This window comes from Echinops telfairi, unplaced genomic scaffold, assembly GCF_000313985.2.
Source record: "Echinops telfairi isolate 266 unplaced genomic scaffold, ASM31398v2 ScPeMD7_5868;HRSCAF=6743_0, whole genome shotgun sequence".
Lineage (NCBI taxonomy): Eukaryota > Metazoa > Chordata > Mammalia > Afrosoricida > Tenrecidae > Echinops > Echinops telfairi.
This window is the reverse complement of record NW_022109767.1, coordinates 6,602,431-6,610,284: the sequence shown is the minus strand read 5'-3', so window position 1 is coordinate 6,610,284 and position 7,854 is coordinate 6,602,431. Positions and strand designations below refer to the sequence as shown.

At 47.8% G+C, this 7,854-nt stretch overlaps 1 long non-coding RNA gene across 1 annotated transcript in view; it reads right to left on the bottom strand.

The window, feature by feature from the left end:
• Nucleotides 1-3,023: 3,023 nt before the first annotated feature.
• Nucleotides 3,024-7,854, bottom strand: part of LOC123522345 — an 11,093-nt gene continuing 6,262 nt past the window's right edge. Inside the window, exon 2 of the long non-coding RNA XR_006680614.1 lies at nt 3,024-3,461. This is a non-coding gene — a long non-coding RNA (uncharacterized LOC123522345). The remainder of the gene's footprint in view (nt 3,462-7,854) is intronic.

The window sequence follows — 7,854 nt, the reverse complement described above, 5'->3', positions numbered from 1 at the left end:
AGTGAAAGACAAATACTTTGTGGATCAATCTCTCATTTAGATTCTTCTGTATGTCAGGCCTTCAAGGGAGAATATTGTGTGGGTTCATGATTCCTAAACTGTAGAAATGATGTAGGGGCCGTGTCTGGCCTCCTCGGACTCCCAGGCCTGAGGTTGATGGCCGAAAGCCAGATGTCAGACTTGTGTCCACCCTCCATCCCTTTTGACCCTCTTCTGATACCAACTTGCCCTCCCCCAGCAACTGTCCACCCTTCATTTGGGTTCAATAATCCATCGCAGTGGCCACACAGCGCTCACAGGTCATACTCAGGATTAAGGGTGTTACTTGGGAAGTTAACAGGCTGAAATTCCGATAAGAAAAACTCAGGGTACAGTTGTTCAGTCTGGATAGTTTCTTCTCTGCTGTGCCCAGAGGCAGGACTTGCTCTGACTCCCAGCCTCTTTGGTATAGCCTGTCCTGCTCTGGCAGTGTTGCAAAGTTCTCTTAGAGCTTCCGATAAGTTCGCTCCACTCTAAGCACCCATGTATGGATCCACAAACTCCGCTCCACCAACTAAGTGCCTGTAGGCAGCCCATTCCACAAGGCAGCTTCCTGCCCCAAAGCATTCGGCTTTACTTGCTCCATGGATTGTGATGTCCGCTACTCTGTCTTAGGTGCTGTTGCTGTTGTTGCTGCTCCTTTGCCACTTTTCTGCTGTCTCTTGGATCCAGAGCTCTTGGGATCGAAAGAGTGTACCTCTCTTCTGACTCTTCTCTCTCACTGGTTGTAAAATCCCCCCTCCTACTTCTGAGATGGCTGATTTTATACCCAGCCAGATGACACACCCAAGTATGAATCCCGTTAACAACCACTGAATCATATAATCCAATCAGTATCTTGCCCCATCTTTTTACCCAGACCCAACAAGGCTGTTTGGTGGGGAGTAACAGAAGCTATAGCTAGGAGATCCACATTATCTAATTCAGTGGATTACATAAGCCCTGGATCGAAGTCTTCCTGTGGCTTTCACCTGTGCAAGAGTCTCAGGGCCAATTTCCAACCACCTCATCCACAGCCACCCACCAACTATCAGTGGAGGTTTGTGTGCTGCTATGGTGCTGAACAGACTTCAGGATGCTTCCAGACTAAGACGAGTTGGAAGAAAGGCCTGGAGGTTCAACATCCAGCCAATGAATGTCCAGTGGACCCAAAGGTCTAATCTGCAGTTAATCAAGGAGAAGGCCCAGAATAGGCAGTGCTCCTTCCTCTCTGCTGAGGGTTTCCAGGCCCCTGGGGCCAACTTAGTAGCTGTTTCTGACAGCATCATGCAATAAATAAATAACAGGCTTTTCATTCATAACTCTAGGGCCCATTCTGCTCTACCTGGGGGAGCAGCTGCTTAGTGCTGTGATGAACCTCTGTGATCCTGTCTTGTCCATTTGCACAGGGCCTATTCAAGGAACAAGCTCCAGTTCCTTGGTATAGGCATTCCTTCCCCTCTCCCCCTGACGGAACCTTCTGACCATCTGTATCTTAGCGCTCCAAGAGAGGGAGCAGCATCTCTCTCTAAAAGCCTGGAATGAATGTGGACCGGGTCGCACGTGCTTTGCTTCCTTTCCCCAGGACATGCTCTTGTTGAACTTGGCCTTCTGATGGCATGGGTGTCTTCTCGCTAAGCCCCTAGTTTACATGACTGGTCTGGAAGGAAGAAGAGAACTTGTTTTTCTGTCAACAGCCCTCACCAGGAGCTCTGGCCCCGTTGAAAATGCCTCTTTCTGAGTCCTCCAGGCTTACTGTGGTGGCCGTGAACCTGTGTCTGCACTGCCCCTCTTTGGGTAGAAGGGTCACCCTACCCAACAGAGTGACTGAGTGAGTGCATCATAAGACGCTTCCCCATTCTCCCTTTCCTTCCAACCATTAGACACTTGAGGTACAATTAAGATGTGGAACAAAGAGGTCCCTTTAAAACTCAGCACACCCAGAGGTGGGCAGTTCTGTGCACTCTGGCTTCATGCTGTGACCTGGTGGTGTTGTCCTTCCTTACTGAGTAAACTCTGACACTTGATGAGCCATGCACAAAGGGCCTCAACACTGCCTGGAACGGTGTCATCCCGTCTTCAGGCTGTTGTGATCCACAGGGCTTTCTTTGGCCAGTGTTCAGAAGTAGACCACCCGGTCTTTCTTCCTGGTCTTTCTCAGCCTGGAAGCTCCTCTGATAGGCTGTGGTGGCTGTGCCTGAGGGGTTTTGGTCAGGAACCACAACTACCAGTGGCACTTTTTGATTCCTCACTTCTTTCTCCCACCTCCTGCCACAACCGAACATTCTGAAGGACTGCCCCTTCCCTTTTGGGGTCCTCCTGCTGCAAAGCATCCCATTGCTATCCACAGTGAGGATGCTAGCTGCAAAGGACGGATCAGGGTAGATGCAGAGCCATCTGGGCACAATTAGTGATGTGACCACCCTATTTGTGGTAGTTGCATAATTTCATTCAACTTGAACATCTATAAAAGTGTAGGGGTGGTAGTCAACCTGTCAGTCAGATCACAGCCTGATGGTGACTCCTTGTGGGAGTGGCCGTCTCTTAAGGAGGGTCCTGGGAACCTTCCTCCCTCTCTCTCTCTTTGCCTTCACCTTCCTGCTGGTAGACCTTGGTTGCTGCCAGAACCCTGGAGCTGTGTGCACTGTCATTGGATCCATGGGACTTTGCACTTACTTGCCTGTGATATTCCTGCATTCTGCGTCATGGCATCTGGCTGCGTGAGCCTGACGATAGACTTACGGACTAGTACTGGACTTAGATACTTTAGTTTGACTGGACTGAGATGTTTTCCAGATACACAATTTTTTCTTGATATACAGCTCTTTCTTACGCATATATGAGTGTCCCTGGATTTGTTTCTCTAGTCAACCCAGCCTAACACAATGCTGAAACACTTCCTACTGCATTTGGCCCCGGGTTTAGAGTACATTGGACGGTCATGTAACAAAAGTTTTCCAGCATATGTTTTCAGATTCTGTGTGTGTGTGTGTAGACTAGCACAGTTGAAGAAAAAACAAAATCCATTTATTGTCTTTCCATGTGAAGGTAAGTTAAACCTTGGTCATACCATCCTGCCTCAGCGTAGGGATTTGGGCGGCATGTTCATGAGAATTTTTCCTTCACAATATTTCGTTGATTTCTGCCCAGCTCTGTAGGCAAATTCAAAAGTGTCATGTTCTGTTGAGAATTAAACTACAATGCCGGAATAGATTGTGTGTGTCCGTAGCCATGTCCCCGGAGGAAGTGTGGGGTGGAGCCACAGCCAGCAAACATAAGCAGCATCGTGTTGTCATGGTCTTGGCGACGGGCTGTCACTTTGCTTCACGTTGCTTCTGAGGTTTCTCCTGCAGACCTCCATCCTGAGGGATGGCAGCTGTCATTGGCTTCTGATGTCCCCTGGAATTACAGGTTCGGCCTCCCATTCTTATAGAATCTTTGATCTAAGGAAATCAAAAGACAAGTTGGCCAACGTCATTCCTAATCTGGATCTGCCTATGGGTTATTGCCTCTGCCCCTCCCTGGGGCATTGACATCATTTGGAGGCTCCTGGTCATCTGGAAGGGACCAAGCCATGCTTAGGATCATTTAAATATTCTGGTTCTTTGGGGGGAAAATGTAATTATTATGATGTGCCCCCAAGTACCACATTCCTATTGCTATCACATGTCAAAACAAAACAAAACGAAAAACCAACCTTGCTGCTGTTGAGCCCATGCTGATGCACAATGGCCCTGCCCTGGAGAACAGAGTGGAACTGCTCCATCATCTTCCCGAGCGGGGATGGATGGATGGGTTCCAACCACCAATTGCTCTGTGAGCAGCCACGCCCTTAAGCACCATGTCACCAGGGCTCCTCTGCATCCCGATGTATAAGCCCCGCTGCCATGGAGTACATTCTGACTTACAGTAGGGTTCCTAAGACTAAATCTTTTCGGGAGCAGGCAGCTTCATTTTTCTCCCATAGAGCAGGGTGGTGGGTTTGAATCTCTCACCTTGCAGGAGCTCAGTGCCTGAGTTAGTTTATTGTGCCAGCCTGGCTGATAAACGCAGGTGGGATTGACTGAAAGGCAGAGAGATGGATGGCTTGGTGAGCCTTGCCTTTCTTGTCTCTCGCTCTGTGATCATTGGACCAGTGTGCGGCTGCCTTGCTTGTTATGTGCCTCAATTTAAAGGCTACACTGCCTGTGGGATGCCTAGCCTGTGGACTGTGTTGCTGTAAGTTGAGGTCCCTTTAAGACTTCTCTGGAGCTGGGGACTGGCAATTGGTGACCTGCCTTGTGATTGGCTGCTGTGCTGACATAGCCTAGCTCTCTCTACAAATAGAGGAAGATCTGGCATCAGACAGAGACTTGAAGGACTGCTAGTCTCTCAACTTTCTCTCACGGACGTGAGTTGCAGTAAACCATTTATAGTGCTTTCTAATTTAACTGTTTATTTCTTGTATTGTATATTTATCTGTATATGATTTAACAGTTCATTTCTCGTTATATATCTAATTCTCTTTATAAATAAATATATTATATTATCAGGAATTTGGTTTTATCTCTCTAGAGAACCCTGTCTAACACAGTGCCTAACCCACAGTGCAATCAGGGCTCCACCTATACTGTATCACACCCCCCACTGTTGAGTTGATTGCAACTCTTAGCCACCCTACATAGGGTTTCTGAAGCTGTAGATCTTCAAGGGAGCAGGGTAACGGCACTCTTCTCCCTTGGAGCGGCTGGTGAATTTGAACCATGCGGTTAGCAATTTAACTCTTACCCAACAACATGGCCAGGGCTCCTTTATATACCTGTCCCCCAAACCAAACACATATTGACCCTATAGGACAGAGTAGAACTGCCCCTGTGGGTTTCTGAGCTTGTGACTCTCTACTGAGTGGAAAGGCTCTGCTTTTTCCTGATTCTAAACTCCAAACTCATGGCCCCCAAGTCAATTTTGACTTACAGTTATCTTCGATGACAGGGTAGAACTGCCCCTGTGGGGTTCTGAGACTGTCACTCTTTATGGGTCTAGGATAGCGGTTTTCAACCTGTGGGTTGCGACCCCGTTGGGGGTTGAAGGACCCTTTCACAGGAGCCGCCTGATTCATCACAGTAGCAAAATGACAGGTATGAAGTAGCAAGGAAAATAATTTGATGGTTGGGGGGGAGTCACCACAACATGAGGAACTGTATGAAAGGGTGGCGGCATGAGGAAGGTTGCGAACCACTGGTCTAGAGAGTCTCCTTTTTCTAGCTGATGGTTTCGAACTGCCGACCTTGCTGCCCAGCACGTAACCTTATGCCACCAACACTCTTCTTATACACCGTTTAGTGGTTCTGTATCCACCATGAAGTGTCCTGGAGGCACAGTGGTTTAAGTGTTTGGCCGTTAACTGAACCATTGGCAGTTCAAACCCATGAGAGAAAGGTGTGGGCAGTCTCCTCCGGTATAGATGGCAGGCAGGGAAACCCCATGGGACAGTTCGACTTTGCCCTGCAGGGTGACTACGAGTTGGGATAGACTGAGTGGTAATTGGTTTGCTTGTGGTTTAATTAATCAGAGGATTGGATGAACCCACAGAAGGAATCCTCACAAGCTAGCACCATTATGTCTTGGCTGGGAGATCTAGCATTTTGCTTTGGGTTGCTTAAACCCCAAATGTGCAGTGTTTCCTGGTGACCCTAGTCTAAAAGCAGCTGCTGATGGGAACCCTGCTCGGTTGGTCTTTACATAGGATGCTTCAGGGAGGAGAACTGGATGCCAGAGGAGAGTGGAAGGACGAGAACTTGGTGGCATGCTCTTGTGTTGTATCGTTTGTAACTCATTCTCTAGTCAAGAAATAAGAATGCTGATAGATAAGAAAGAAGGAAAGGGTGGAGGGAGAGAAGGAGGGAAGAAGTTATTGCTTACAGAGAAACAGGCCCTCCATTAAGTAATGCTTCTAAATCAAATGCTTCTATAGAAGCACTTTGCAAAGCTCTTGGGAGATAAAATGATATAGTGACAGGAGCTTCTCAGAGATTGCTGTGTGCCAGCCTGGAGGGAAGCAGCCTTGGTCGTGTCGTGGGTTACTTGTTAGACTGAAAACCCCGAGGTTAGCAGTTCAAATGCCCTAGCCGCTCTGAGGGAGCCGCTGTCTGCTCCTGTCAAGATTTAAGGCTCAGGAGACTAGGGAGCAGGTCTATTCTGCCCAATCGGATAGACCTCTAGGAGTTGGAATGGACCCGACGCATTGGGTTTGAGTTTGGGATTTAGCCTTCAGGGAAATGATTGCTAAACCATTCAACATCTCGATCCAGGAGCCATTGTTCATCTGCATTTTGCAAATGAGGACAGGGAATCCGTGAGCACGTGGTGGATGGAGCTGTGTGGTGAACCCAGGCCTGTCCGTCTGTACACATTGCTCCGTGCTGTCTCTCCAACACCAGACAGAGAGCGTGAGGCCTGTGTGAATATGCTGCAATGTCAACTTGCTCATCTGAGTTCCAGGAACGCAGATTTTCTTGGGGGACATCTACCCGCTCTTCTCTTTAGCCCCCTCCTCTCAGCGTGCTGTTTCTTTTGCCCCTTTTCTTTTTGCTCCAAATCCAGAGCTGCGAGTTCACTCCGGTGGTGTCCCATCTATCCCCAGTCAGGGGCTTACATCAACTGGCTGCTCCGTGGGAGAAAGAGGAGGCTGTCCGGAGCCGTAAAGGTTTACAGTTTCAGAAAAGCTAGATGGGATTGCTGAGCCATAGTCATCTCCAGGGCAGTGATTTTATCTACCTATCCACTCATTCATTCACCACCTTCCCTCCATCCATCCATTTATTTATCCCCCATCCACCATCCATGCATCCATCGAATCAGCTGTAGTTTATATCCATCCATCCCACCCGTCAGCCTTCATGTATTCACATATGCGTTCAAATATCCCTTCAGGCCTAGACTAGATGCTGGAGATGACGCATTGAACAAAGCCCACATGTTTGCTGTCATCATGGAACTTGAAAGGGAGGTGTCTGTGTATAAAAGTATTTGGGGAACTTTATACCTGTGCATATATTTTCCTTTGGAGCCTACCAGACCCACTAAACGGATACCCTGAGAGGTCTGTGGTTAAGTTTTTTTTAAAACTTCTTGAATATGGAAGCATGCCTCTCGCTCGTTCTTAAACTTTGCCGACCTTTCTCTTTTTGTTGTTGTTCCCGGTTTGCATCCTAGTTTTCCAAGTTGACCGAGTGTCCGTGCACAAAACTCCATATAACTAATCTGTTGAGAAACACATATTTGGGACTTAAAAAATGACTATGATGGTTTCTTTCACAAAGCTGCGGTATGTTTTTTGATTTAATGTGGTCTGGAGTTTCTGGGCCTGTTTCTGGGCCTACAAACTACATGGTGGACATTAATCTGAAGATGACACGGGAGGCGTAGTAGTCACTATTGTTGTAATTCGGGACAGCAGCGGAATTGCTATCAAACAATGGCGTGTGTTTGTGCTACTTCGCTTGGTTTTAAGTCGTTTCAATTCCACCTGCTTCTCAAGGCTGAATAACACTTCCTTCATAGATGATCAGACCTGAATCCCTGGAGTTGGTAAATGATACTGTGGTAGTTACAACATCTGATGTCAATTTGGGACTTGAGAGGATTAAGAGTGAAGGGGGGGAGTCTAGTCTGTCAATCGGATCATAGTCAATGAGGCCTCTGTGTAGGCATGGCCTTCTCCTGGGAATTCTGGGAATTCCTGTATTTTCTTCCTTGGAGACGGGAGACACCTTCTCTCTCTTCTCACTGCCTTGGAGATGCTCTGCTGCCAAGACACCTTGCACTACACTGATAGAGCCCGTGCCCTGGAAGACT